At 34.0% G+C, this 14,763-nt stretch overlaps 1 protein-coding gene across 2 annotated transcripts in view; it reads right to left on the bottom strand.

The window, feature by feature from the left end:
* Positions 1–14,763, bottom strand: part of TNPO3 (transportin 3) — an 82,565-nt gene that overhangs the window by 58,521 nt on the left and 9,281 nt on the right. Inside the window, exon 2 of one of the 2 annotated variants that reach the window (XM_045511075.2) lies at positions 14,047–14,207. The exons of the other annotated variant lie outside the window; for it this stretch is intronic. The gene's annotated coding sequence lies outside the window, so the exon portion shown is untranslated. The remainder of the gene's footprint in view (positions 1–14,046; positions 14,208–14,763) is intronic. 2 annotated transcript variants of the gene reach the window in all.

Raw genomic sequence — 14,763 nt, 5'->3', positions numbered from 1 at the left:
AAAAGGCACAGCTACAGATACAATAAAAAGATCGTGGTTTCCAGGGGTTTGAGGAGAAAGAAGGAGAGAGGATGAATAGATGGAGCACGAGGGATTTTTACGGCAACGAAATTATTCTTTATGATACTATAGTGGTGGCCACATATCTTTACGCGTTTGTCAAGCCCACAGAATGTACAACATCAAGAGTGAACCCTAATGTAAACTATGGATTTTGGTTGATAATAACGTGTCCATGTTGGTTCATCGATTATACCAAATATACCACACTGATGAGGGATGTTGAAGGTAGGGGAGTTTAATGTGTGGGTGGGGAGGGCTATGTAGGAACTCTGTATTTTCTGCTCAATTCTGCTGTAAACCTGAAACTGCTCTAAAAAAAATGAAGTCTGTTTAAAAAAAAAAAAAAAGAAGGGCAGAACCAAAAGTCAAAACAAAACAAAAAAACATTTTCCACCTGGGAACTGTTAACTTGTGGGTAAGGATGCAAAGATTTCTTTTTCAAGCACCTTTAATGATGTCTGAATATTTTTTTAACATGTCTTTTGGAACAGCCTTAAAAATAAAGATGGATTTGTATTCCTAATATGGAAGTATCTCCAAGATATACATTTAAAAAACAAATATGCAGATCTTACTCTAAGATCCTTTTTGTAAAAATTTAAATTACACTTTTTCTTTTTTTGGAGAGTATAGTGAAGCTTTTTACAGGAGTTGGTTTTATGCCCGGCATGCTGCCTAAATAACCTGAAGTTACAGTGCCTGTAGCGTGCATCAGGCATTTCAACTTTGGTTTTACAACACTAGCTGGCATTATACCAATTTTCCAGCCAAAAACTAGTAGAAAAAATGAATTAAATATCAAGAAAAACTTGTTTGAAGACATCAAAACTACCAAGACATCCAGAACATGAGGCTATAGATTCCAGAGACAGGAAACGTGAAGAGTAGAAAGTTCAACCTAATTTAATATTTGGCTCCACTTTTCCCCCTCAAAGTATCTGCCTATTTGGAAGTGGAAGACAAGAGGCTTAAGAAGTTGAAGAGCTTCTCAGAAGACTGGAGAGATGAAAGGTGGACTTCAGAGTCCACTAAGGAAGAGAGGGCCTGGTAAATAATTCAGATTCTCAGTTGGGACCCACTGTAAGAAACAGGAAATGTGCCTCAAAAAGACTGAAACTTCTCCAGGATAGACAAGTTGTTAGGCCACAAAATAAGTCTTAAATGTACAAAGACTAAAATAGAAAGTATCTTTTCCAATCACAATGAAATGAAACTAGAAATAAAAGAAGGAAAACCAGAAAATTCACAAATATGTAAAAATTAAATAACACATTCTTAAATAACCAATGGTCAAAAAAAGGAAATTAGAAAGCATCTTAAGACAAAGAAAATAGAAATACAACATACCAAAACTTATGAGATGCACTGAAAACAGTCTAAGAGGGAAATATATAGCTATTCATGTACACTTAAATTAAAAAAAGAAAAAGTACCTCTAATCAACAACTTAATTTAATCTCTTGAGATATGAAGGCCGGGGGCGGGGGGGGGGGGGTGCGTCGGGACAAACCAAACCCAAAGCTAGCACAAGGAAGGAAATAATAAAGATGAGAGCAAAGATAAATAAAACAGAATATAGAAAAGCCAAGATTTAATAATTCAAAAAGATCAATAAAATTGACAAAACTGTGGCTAGATTTTAACTAAGAAAAAAGAGAAACAAAATGAAAATGGAGACATTACTAATTTTACAGAAATAAAAATTATAGGAAATACAATGAACACCTAATTGTACACCAACAAACTGGATAATCCAGATAAATGGACAAATTCCCAGAAACATACAAGGTATCAAGACTAAGTCAAGAAACAAAATCTGAATAGACTATATTAGTATGATTAGTGAAAAGACTGAATCAGTAATCAAAAACTTCCCAACAAAGAAAAGCCCAGGACCAGATGGCTTTACTGGTGAATTTAAAGAACTAACACAAATCCTTCTCAAACTCGTCCCAAAAATTGAAAAAGAGAGGAACATTTTCTAATTCATTCTATGAGGCCAGCATTACCTTGATACCAAAATCAGACAGAGATACCAGAAGAACAACAAAAAAATCTACAGACCAATATCCCTTAAGAAATACTGATGAAAAAAAAAATCATAATCAAAAAAAAAAAGTAGCAAACTGAATTCAACAGTATACTAAAGGATTATACACTATGACTAAGTGGGATTTATTCATGGAATGAAAGGGTGGTTCAACATGTGAAAATCAAACAATGCAATACACCACACTAACAGAATGAAGCAGGGAAAAACACCTGAACACCTCAATTAATGCAGAAAAAGCATCTGACAAAATTTAACACCCTTTCATGATAGATACCCAAAAAACTAGGAAAAGGAAACTATCTCAAAATAATAAAGATCATATATGAAAAACCCACAATGAACATCATATTCAACGGTCAAAGACTGAAAGTTTTCAAAACTCTAAGCTCAGGAAGAAGACAAAGATGCCCACTTTTGCCACTTCTATTCACCACAGTAACAGAAATTCCAGCCAGAGCAATTAGGCAGGAAAAAGAAGTAAAAGGCATCCCAGTTGGACAGGAAGAGGCTAAATGATGACTGCTCACATATGACATAATCTTATATGTAGAAAACCCTAAAAATTCTCCCCGTTAGAAACAGAATTCAACAAAGTTGCAAAATACAAAATCAACACACTCAAATCAGCTGTTTTATACACTAACAATCAATGATTAGAAAAGGAAATTAAGAAAACAGCTGAATTTACAGTAACTTCAAAAAGAACAAAATACTCAGGAATAAAAGCAAGGAAGCAAAAAGACTTATACACTGAAAACTATAAAACACTGCTGAAAGAAATTAAAGAAGACACCAATAAATGAAAAGACATCCTGGGTTCAAGGATTAGAAGATTACTACTGTTGTCAATGCTATTCAAAGTGCTCTACAGATTCAATGCAATCCCTATCAAAATCCTAAGAACTTCATTTGCAGAAAGAGAAAAACCCATCAGAAAATTCATATGGAATCTTAAGGGATCCCAAACAGTGAGAAAGAACAAAACTGGAGGTCTCACATTTCATGATTTCAAAATTTATTACAAAACCATAGCCACTGAGATAGTATGGTACTGCGTAAAGAAAGATATATAGACCAATGGTACAAAATAGAGCACCTAGAAATAAACCCTTGAAAATACTGTCAAATAATCTTCAGCAAGGATGAGAAAACTACAAGATGGGAAATATTGTTGGGAAAAGGATTTCCATACGCAAAAGAAAGTAGACTTGTATCTTAAACTATGCACAAAAATTAACTCACAATGGATTAAAAAACTAAATGTAAGACCTGAAACTATTAACTCCAAGAAGAAACCACTGGGGACAAGAAACTTCATGACTTTGGATTTGATGATGATTTCATAGGTACTACACCAAAACCACAAGAAACAAAAGCAAAAACAAGACAAATGGAACTACATCTAACTTTAAAACTTCTGTGCAATGAAGGAAATAATCAACAGAGTGAGAAAGTACCTATGGAATGGGGGGAAAAATCTGCAAACTATGTAACTGATAAGGGGCTAGTATCCAGAATATTCAAAGAATTCCTACAACTCAACAACAAAAAAATCAAATAACCCAATTTTAAATTGGGCAAAGGTCTTGAAAAAAGACATTTCTCTAAAGACAGTACAGAAATGGCCAACAAGCATGAAAAGATGCTCGACATCACACTAATCATCAAGGAAATGTAAATTAAAACCACAATTTGATATCATTTTACACCTGTTAAGATGGTCACTATTGAAAAAACAGAAAATGTGTTGGCAAAGACATGGAGTTACTGGAACTCTTGTGCATTGTTGATGGGAATATAAAATAGTGCAGACACTATGGAAAACATTATGAAGGTTCCTCAAGAATTAAAAATAGTCCATTTATTTCTGCTTAATCTTTATGATTTCTTTCCTTCTACTAACTTTGGATTTTGTTTGTTCTTCTTTCTCTAGTTGCTTTACATATAAAGTCAGGTTACTTGAGATTTTTCTTGTTTCCTGAGGTTCCTGAGGTTCAATGAAATTAAAAGCTGGTTCTTTGAAAAGATAAACAAAATTGATAAACCCTAAGCAAGATTCATCAAGAAAAAAAGGGGCCCAAGTTAATAAAATCAGAATGAAAGGAGAAAGTTACAACCAACACTACAGACATACAAGGGATCATAAGAGGCTATTATAAGCAACTATATACCAACAAAAAGGACAGTCTAGAAGAAATAGACAATTTCTTAGAAAGGTAGAATTTGCCAAGACTGAACCAGGAAGAAATAGATAATATAAACAGACCAATTACCAGTACTAAAATCAAATCAGTAATTTAAAAAACTCTCAGCAAACAAAAGTCCAGGACCAGATGGCTTCACAGGCAAATTCTACCAAACATTTAGTGACGAGTTAACATCTATCCTTCTGAAACTATTCCAAAAAAATTGCAGAGGAAGGAATACTTCCAAACTCATTCTATGAGGCCACCATCACCCTGATACCAAAACCAAACAAAGACATAACAAAACAAAAAAAAAGAAAAAAATTATAGGCCATTATCACCGTTGAATATAAATGCAAAAATCCTCAAGAAAATAGTAGCAAACTGACTCCAACAGTGCATTAAAAGGATCATACACAATGATCAAATGGGATTTATCCCAGGGATGCAAGGATTTTTCAATATCTGCAAAACAGTGTGATACACCACATGAACTGAAGAATAAAAACCATATGATCACCTCAATAGATGCAGAAAAAGCTTTTGATAAATGCAACATCCATTTATAATAAAAACTCTCCAGAAAGTGGGCATAGAGGGAACATACCCCAACATAATAAAGGCCATATATAACAAACCCACAGTTAACATCATTCTCAATGGTGAAAAGCTGAAAGCATTTCCTCTAAGATCAGGAACAACACAAGGATGCCCACTCTCACCACTTTTATTCAACATAGTTTTGGAAGTCCTAGCTACAGAAATCAAAGAAGAAAAAGAATAAAAAAGAACCTAAATTGGAAAAGAAGAAGTGAAACTGTCACTATTTGCAGATGACATGATACTATACATAGAAAATCCTAAAGATTTTACCAGAAACTACTAGAGCTCATCAATGAATTCAGTAAAGTTGCAGAATACAAAAATAACATACAGAGATCAATTGCTCTTCTATACATTAACAATGAAATACCAGAAAATGAAATTAAGGAAACAATCCCATTTACCATCACATTAAAAAGAATAAAGTACCTAGGAATAAACCTATCTAAGGAAGCAGACCTGTACTCCAAAAACTGTTAAGATACTGATCAGAGAAACTGAAGACAACACAAACCGATGGAAAGATATACTATGTTCTTGGATTGGAAGAATCAATATATTGTTAAAATGGCCTACTACCCAAGGCAATATACAGATTCGACGCAATTCCTATTAAATTACCAATGACATTTTTCACAAAACTGGAACAAAAAATGTTAAAATTTGTACGGAAACACAAAAGACCCCAAGTTGAGAAATAAGAATGGAGCTGGGGGAATCATGCTCCCTAACTTCAGACTATACTACAAAGCTACAGTAATCAAAACAGTACAGTACTGGCACAAAAACAAACCACATATATCAATGGAACAGGATAGAAAGTCCAGAAATAAATTCATGCACTTATGGTCAATTAATCTATGACAAAGAAAGCAAGAATATACAATGGAGAGAAAACAGTCTCTTCAATAAATGGTGCTGGGAAAACTGGACAGCTACATGTAAAAGAACGAAATTAGGGGAGGGTGAGGGGATGAAATTTATTAAAAAAAAAAAAAAAAGAATGAAATTAGAACATTCTCTAACACCATACACAAAAATAAACTCAAGATAGATTAAAGACCTAAATGTAATAAGACCAGATACTATAAAACTCCTAGAGGAAAACATAGGCAGGACACTCTCTGACATAAATCTCAGCAATTTTTTTTGAACCAGCCCCTAGACTAATGGAAATAAAAGCAAACATTTTTAAATGGAAAAAGAAAAGGGATCTAATTAAACTTAAAAGCTTTTACACAGCTAAGGATACTATCAACGAATGACAAGACAAGCCACAGAATGGGAGAAAATATTTGCAAATAATGTGACCAACAAGAGATTAATTTCTAAAATATACAAACAGCTCATACAGCTTAATATCAGAAAAACAAGCAACCCAATAAAAAATGGGCAGAAGACTTCAATAAACATTTCTCTATTGGTACATGAAAAGAGGCTCAACATCACTAATTATTAGAGAAAATGCAAACCAAGACTACAATGAGGTATTACCTCACATCAGTCATAATGGACATCGTTAAAAAGTCTACAAACAATAAATGGTGGAGAGGGTGTAGAGAAAAAGGAACCCTCATACACTGTTGGTGGCAATGTAAACTGGTGCAGTCACTATGGAGGACAACATGGAGGTTCCTTAAAAAACTAAACATACGACTTACCATATGACCTTGTAATCCCATTCCTGGGTATATAACCTGAGAAAACTCTAATTTGAAAAGACATATGCACCCCAATGTTCATAATACCACTATTTACAATAGCCAAGACATGGAAACAACCTTAAATGTCTACTGAAAGATGAATGGATAAAGAAATGGTGTGTGTGTGTGTATGTATGTATATATATATATATATATATATATATATATATATATATATATATATATAAAGGAATACTACTCAGCCATAAAAAACAGTAAAATAATGCCATTTGTACCAACATGGATGTACCTGGAGATTGTCATTCTAACTGAAATAAGCTAGAAAGAGAAAGAAAAATACCATAAGATATCACTTACATGTGGAATCTAAAAAAAAGACATAAATGAATTTATTTACAAAATAAAAACAGACTCACAGACATACAGAACAAACTATGGTTACCAGAGGGGAAAGGGGGAAGGAAGGGATAAACTAGGAATTCAAGATTTACAGATACTAAATACTGTATAACAAGAAGATAAACAAGTTTATACTGTATAGCACAGGAAACTATATTCAGTATCTTATAGTAACCTATAATGAAAAAGAATATGAAAAGGATATATGTATGTATATGTATGACTGAAACATCACACTGCACACCAGAAATTGACACAACATTGTAAATTGACTATACTTCATTTTTTAAAGTGGGTGGGGTGAGTGAGAACTACTCAAAATTCCACCAAAAAATTCTGAGTAAAACATATAGTTAAAACAAATAAATGTGGTAATTATAACATTCTGTATTATTAAAATAAACCATCTATTCAATTTGACAGGTTTTCTACTTGGATTATTTTTAAAATAATATAGATTAATTTAGTTAACTTTGACAGGTTTGTCTACCTCTTAGATAATATTAAAAACCTAATATAGTTTAATCAGAAAAAACTTTAAATAGAATTACCATATGATCCAGCAATTCCACTTCCAGACACATATCCAGAAAAAAGGATCTCAAAAAGATACTTGCATACCTAAGTTCACTGCAGCATTATTCACAATAGCCAGGAGGTAGAAGCAACCTGAAGGTCCGACAGTGGATGAATGGATAAAGAAAATGGGGTATATAAATGCAATGGAGTATCATAAGTCTTAATGGAATAATAATCTTAAAAATGAAGAAAATCCTGTCATGTGCTATGACACAGAGGAACCTTGAGGGCATTATGCTAAGTGAAGTAAGTCAGTCATAAAAAGGCAAATACTGCATGATTCTATTTATATGAGGTATCTAAAGCAGTCAAACTCAGGGGCTCGGAGAAGACGAGGTGAGGTGTTCAGTGAATACAGTTTCAGTCATGCAGGATAGGGGGTTCAGGGGATCCATTACACAAAACAACGTGCATGTGACTGACAATATCGTACTGTATAATTCAAATTGTTGGCAGGGTAAATTTCATGTTATGTGTTTTTGCCACCAAAAAAAAAAAATTGGTACTAGGGTAAAGACAGACACAGACCAGTGGAACAGAGAACCCAGAAATGAATCTGTGCCCATATATATATATATAATATATATTATATATATATAGAGTCAAGTGATTTTCAACAAGGACAACAGGACCCTTATCTTACATCATATACAAAATTAACTCGAAATGGATCAAAACCTAAACGTAAGACGTAAAACTATAAACCTATTATATCATGGACATTAAATTTGGCAATGATTTCTTGGATCAAAAGCATAAGCAACAAAAGTAAAAGAAACTGAAGGATATCAAAATTTTAAACTTCTATTCATCATTAAAAGATACAATCAGTATGAGAAGGCAACCTACAGGATGGGAGAAGATATTTGCAAATGACATATTTGATAAAGGGTTAATATCCAGAATATATAAATAACTCCTACAACAACAAAAAACCAAACAACTGAATTCAAAAATAGGCAAAAAACTTGAATGGACATTTCTCCAAAAAGGTATACAGTCAATAAACAAACACAGGAAAAGATGCTCAACATCACTGAACATTAGAGAAATGCAAATCAAAACCACAGTGAGATACTACCTCATGCTCATTAGGTGAGCTACTACCAAGAAAATATAAAACAAGTATTGGTAAGGATGCGGAGAAATTATAACAATGTGCACTGCTGGTGGGAATGTAAAATAGTGTAGCCAATATGGAAAATATAATAATGATTCCTAAAAAAATTAAAAATAAAATTACCATGTGATCTAGCAACTCCACTTTTGGGTATATACCCAAAACAATTGAAAGCAGGGGCTCAAACAGATATTTATACACCAATGTTCATAGCAGCATATTTCATATAGCCAAAAGTTGAAGACAACTCAAATGATGAACATTTGACAGAAGAATGGATAAACAAAATGTGGTGTATATATATATACAATGGACTATTATTCAGTCTTAAAAAGGAAGGAAGTTCTATTACATGCTACAGCGTGGATGAACCTTGAGTATATTATGCTAAGTAAAATAAGCCTGACACAAAAGGACAAATATTGTATGATTCCACTTATATGAGGTACCTGCAATAGTTACATTCAAAGAGACAAACTTAGAATTTTGGTTGCCAGGGATCAACGGGAGGGAGAATGGGGAGAGTTACCATTTATTTAATAGGTAGAGTTTCGCTTATAGAAGATAAAAAAAGTTCTGGAGATGGACTGTGGTGATGGTCATACAGCAATGTGAATGTACTGAAAATCACTGAATTTTACACTTTAAAATGGTTGGAATGGTAAATTTGATGTCACATATATTTTACCACACAAAAGAAGAAACACAGTTTAGAATCTGCTCAATCCCTTCTTAGGTTAAAAGAATCTGGTCCTATCATAAAGACCTTCCAGAAACAAAAGAAATCATCTCAGGAGAAAAACATTTATTACCTCTTCAACTTTTCATAAACAAATATATCCACTATTTATTAGCAAAAAACAGGGGGGGAGAGGGACAGACAATAGAAAATAACGTATCTAGATAATGGAATTATCAGATGAGAATATGATAACTAAAGTAACTGTGATGTCTTAACCAAAGTAATAAAACTTAACATCACCAATAATGGGACAAACAGATTTTATGTAACTCTTGGTGCGAGTCACTGAAAACATTTTTTCATCAATATAGTATTCTTCCAAAAAAATGTTTCAGCTGACTGCAATCATGAGAAAACAACTAGACAAATCCAAATAGTGAGTGGGTCATATTAAAAACAAAGACAAAAATGGGCCTGAACATTTTTTAATGTCACTGTCACTTTAAAAAAAACAAAACTGGAAACTAGAGACATAACAACTAAAAGCAATGCATTATCCCTGATTGGATCCTGATTAGGGAAAATAAAATTTTTTAAAAGCTAGGTATCTGTAACTGAAATAATTGGGAAATTTGAATAGGGACTGTGTATTTAGACAATATTATTGTGTATCAATGTTAAATTTCTTAAATGGCTTTAGTTCAGTAGAATGTCCCTGTTCTTACAAGCTATATGTCAAAATGTTTATAGGGGTACAGCATTATAAGGTCTGCAATTTACTTCCAAAATGTTCTCAGAGAACAGAGAGGAACAGAAAGGAAGTGACAGACAGAAAGCAAACACGGACTGTCAAATCGAGGAGAAGGGATTATATCAAGTGTTTACTATACAATTCTTCCAAGTTATAAATTTTTCAAAATAAACAGTTGTGAAAAATTAAATAGCTGATTAATATATTTAAGGAATTAGACAAATTAGTTTCCATTAAGAAATGAAATCTATAAAAAAAAAACCAAAGACAAATTCTAGAAATGAAAAATACAGTAACTGAAATTAAGACCTAAATGGAAGAGTAAAAAAGCAAATCAGACAACTGAAGAAAAGATTACCATGCTAGAAAACAGGTCAACAGAAAATAAGAGCTGAAGCACAGTCAAAAAAGGATAGAAGGTTAAGAATGAGAAGAATGTAAGTGACATGGGGGATATAGTGAAAAAAGTCTAACATATATACAATTGAAATCCCAGAAGGAAAAGAAAAAAATGGGGCAGAAGCACTATTTAAAGATAATGGCTGACATGACATGGAACCAACCTAAATGTCCATCGACAGATGACTGGATAAAGAAGTTGTGGTATATTTATACAATGGAATACTACTCTGCCATAAAAAATAAAACAATGCCATTTGCAACAACATGGTTGGACCTAGAGATCATCATTCTAAGTGAAGTAAGCCAGAAAGAGAAAGAAAAATGCCATATGATATCACTCATATATGGAATCTGGAAACAAACAAAAAAAGGCTACCATGAATTCATCTACAAAACAGAAACAGTCTGACAGACTTAGTAAATAATTTTATAGTTACCAGAGAAAGGGGGATGGATGGGATAATTGGGAGTTTGAGATTTACAAATGTTAGCCACTATATATAAAAATAGATTTTTTTTAAAAAAGTTTCTTTTGTATAGCACAGGGAACTATATTCAATATCTTGTAATAAACTTTAACAGAAAAAATATGAAAATGAATATAGGTGTGTACATGCATGACTGGGACGTTGTGCTGTATACTAGAGATTGACACATTGTAATTGACTGTACTTCAATAAATTAATTAATTAATTAATTAAAAAAATAAAGAGAATGGCTGAGAAATTTCCAAACCGGTAAAAGATATCACGGCACAGTTTAAGAAGCTCTATGAACCGTAAGGACAGAAAAACCAGACCTAGGCACATCATAATAACACTGCTAAAAAACTGCTAAAGACAAAAAAGGAAAATCTTAAAGGCCAGAAAAAAAAATGAATTACCTTTAAAGGAATAACAATGAGACTGACAGCTGATTTGTCAAAATTAAAAATGGGAAGCAAATATCTTCAAAGTACTAAAAGAAAATAACTGCCAATTGATTATTTTATACCCAGCAAAAAAAAAAAAAAAACCTTCCAAAATGCAAAAAAATTAAGACATTTTGAGACCAAAAGAAAAAAACGGTAAGAGAAGGAGAGTTCATTACCAACAGACCTATAAAAAAGAAAATACTAATGGGTGTTTTTTGGACAAAAGGAAAATAATTCTAGATGGAAACACGGCAATCAGGAAGGAATGAAGAGTACTTGAAAGGCTAAGTATGTGAATAAATCTCTATGAACACTGGTTATATAAAGCGGTATCTTGTGAGGTTTAAAATAAATGAATCTATACACCTGAGAGGAATTCCACATCCACTTAAGATGTATAAAGTTGGAAAGAACATTGCTTTTGAGTTAACAATAAACAAAAGCAAATAAACTACAAAACAACTTTTCTTAAATACATCAGAAAGCTGAGGTCCCAGGACAACCAAGTAGACTGAAGCCTAAAGACAGATCTCTCCATGGAGATAGAAGGCAAACACTGGCTCATCTGGGGCAAAACAAAGACAGAAGAGACGTGGGACATCAGACAAGCAGGTAATAAAAACTCAAAGTTATTAACAAATTGATAAAAGACTGAGTGTGGGCCTGTATGGACATATAAAACCCCTGGGAAACATGGACACAAGGGGAGTTCACAACCACCTACAGGCTCTTATCCACAGACCTCCACTAAACACTCAGGACAAAGACCAGGTGGTAGGGTAGGAGACCAGAGAAAACCTCCTTGGTGGTACAGTCCTTGAGGTGAGGAGTAGCCACAACTGCAGAATGGGCACAAAAATTACTGACTGGACCTCCTGAACGAAAGCCATAACCTGTGTGGGAAGGGGAGCAAATCATGCCACCCCAGGGCACACTGCTGTTGCTGTAGGGTAAAGGAAAAAACCTCTGCCCTTACAGGATAAGGCATAAAACAGTCTTGAGCCCATGATACTGTAGCAATACCACCACAGATGTCTCCTACCACTGAAAAAAGGGCAAACATATTTATTCTGCCCAAAGCCCACCAGATATAAGACAGCATGAATGCCACAGCCACAGGGGAAGACAGAATCACTGAGAAAGCCCCACCAAAGAAAAAAGCAGATCCTGGAACTGCTAAAAACTACAGTAAACAAGGGAAAGAGAGAATATTTCCGTCTCCTACTCCCCCACACAAACACATACTAAACACATCATATTCAAACTCCAGAAAGCCACAGATAAAGAGAAAACATTGGAGGAGAACCTTTTACCTTCCTATAAAGGTACCCATGACTGTAACAGTTCAACTGTAGAACTTTATATTGTAATTACTTGGGCCTTTCTTCATCTTTTCTAATAGACAGTAAACTCTTCAAAAGTTAAGCACAACCTTAAATCATCTCTGCATCTCTCAAAATGCCCTGGCCACAGAGGCACTTAAACAAATGTATATTAAATTATTAAACATGAAACAAAATGACAAGATACCATTATCTCGTCTAAAACACCACTTCGTTTTCCCAAAGATAAAGCCCATTCTTTTACTAGGTAGCTGAGATACTCACTGGGTTGGGAGTCAGCTATAAGAACAGAATCCACAATGTTTAGAGAGAAAGGGCAACAGAAAACAAGCAAACCAGTTCTTTAGATAAAGAAAACAAAGGCCCTGAAAGGATGAGACATTTTTCATTCAGAGTCCTCATTTGCAGAACTTCAATAGCCTTATATACATGGAGCCTTGGTTTTGTTTTGTTTTAAATATATATTTTGTTTTAATGATGAGAAGCTCAATACTTTCCTAGCCAAAATCTGAAGATTTAAGAATTTCAGAAAAATGTCAATGAAGAGAACCTTAAAGTTTCCTGAAAATGGGAGTCCTTTTTTGAAATGAGCTTACTTAAAATATTACCAGTATTTCTGAAATAGAGAAAAAGGATAACAACAGTTAATCCCAAGCAACTAAACAAAATACGGAATTTGCATCTTCTAATGCTAATTATGCTGTTACAGTTTTTTGTTTTTTAGCTAAATCAAAATATAGATTGCAGCTATGTCTTTCCTAGGATATTCCACGAGGAATCAGTCTTAAAAAAATTTCCATATTGCTCCTTGTGTAAATGTATCAAGTAGAATCAAAGTGAAAGAAGAGCTGTCTTCTTATTTACAGCATCCTTATTCATCTTGATACTGCCTCACCCACTGGTCAAATGTGCCTCTCTTTTCAAATATTTGTCTTTCGGAATAAGAACAAAACACAAGAGTGACTTCTAAAGAAATATGGCAAACTTGAGTATCACACACTATTAAGCAAACTGTCAATGAAAAATTACCCAGGATGATACTGCCAGTAATATGTATTAAGGGGTCATAATTTGTCCCTTTATTTTTGAATTCCAGGAGGGTTTAAGAATTATTGGCATCCAAAAACAAGTAATCTTGCTTTGATCACCGAATCATTAAGAAAATGCAACCAAATCCCAATACCCTAGACACTATATAGTATATTGCTCACTGTTCTCCCCCTCTGCTAAGCTGCAGAAAGAAGAAAAGGAAAAGGAATTCTTTACAAGGAGAGAATAAAGCACTTACACTTCATAGGACTTTCTAGCCACAGATGCCAGGTGCTACCCACTGAAATCCAGGCTTGGACTAAGCTCCACATTTCTGAAAGGACCATCTCAACCGAAGCCTGGGGCTCAGAGTCAGCAGGAGGAAGCTGCAGCTCCCACTAGCAGCACATTTCAAAGAGGCTGCAACAAGAGAACATTTTCCATTTAAGCATCTAATTCCAATCTTCCATTTCACAAAGCAGTAGCAGAACAGGCCTTTACAGCAGACTTTTCAAAAGATATTTCCATGACTATGTGATGAATATGAAGCAGGCTATGGCCCAGCAATCCTTTCACTAACGTGCTCTAAGTCTTTCATTATACTTCACAGCAGATCCTAAAAGTACTTGCCATTTTTTTTTTCTTTAATGGTGCACTACTGCTCCAAGACTCACTTCTACACCAACAGTTCTAAAACTGCTGAATCAATCGAAATCACTGAGCAGGCCCTCAACAATGGAAGCACACACTCAGGCAGGGGCCTAAGGATTCATTAGCTGCCAAGAACCAGAAACAGATTAGAGTTGCTAGTTAATCCTACACAAAAACTCCCCAAATTAAGCAGAATTACTCAAAATACCTCACTGAAAATGGAAGAGCTCTGGCAAATAGGAAATGAGGTTCTGGAAATACAAATATTTCAATGAGATTTGAAAAGTAACAAATGTGTCAGGTTGCTATACCTATTTTAAGTATT

This window comes from Camelus bactrianus, chromosome 7 (genome assembly GCF_048773025.1).
Source record: "Camelus bactrianus isolate YW-2024 breed Bactrian camel chromosome 7, ASM4877302v1, whole genome shotgun sequence".
Taxonomy (NCBI): Eukaryota; Metazoa; Chordata; class Mammalia; order Artiodactyla; family Camelidae; genus Camelus; species Camelus bactrianus.
Note: the sequence above shows the minus strand (reverse complement) of the source record. Positions and strands in the feature narration are given on the sequence as shown.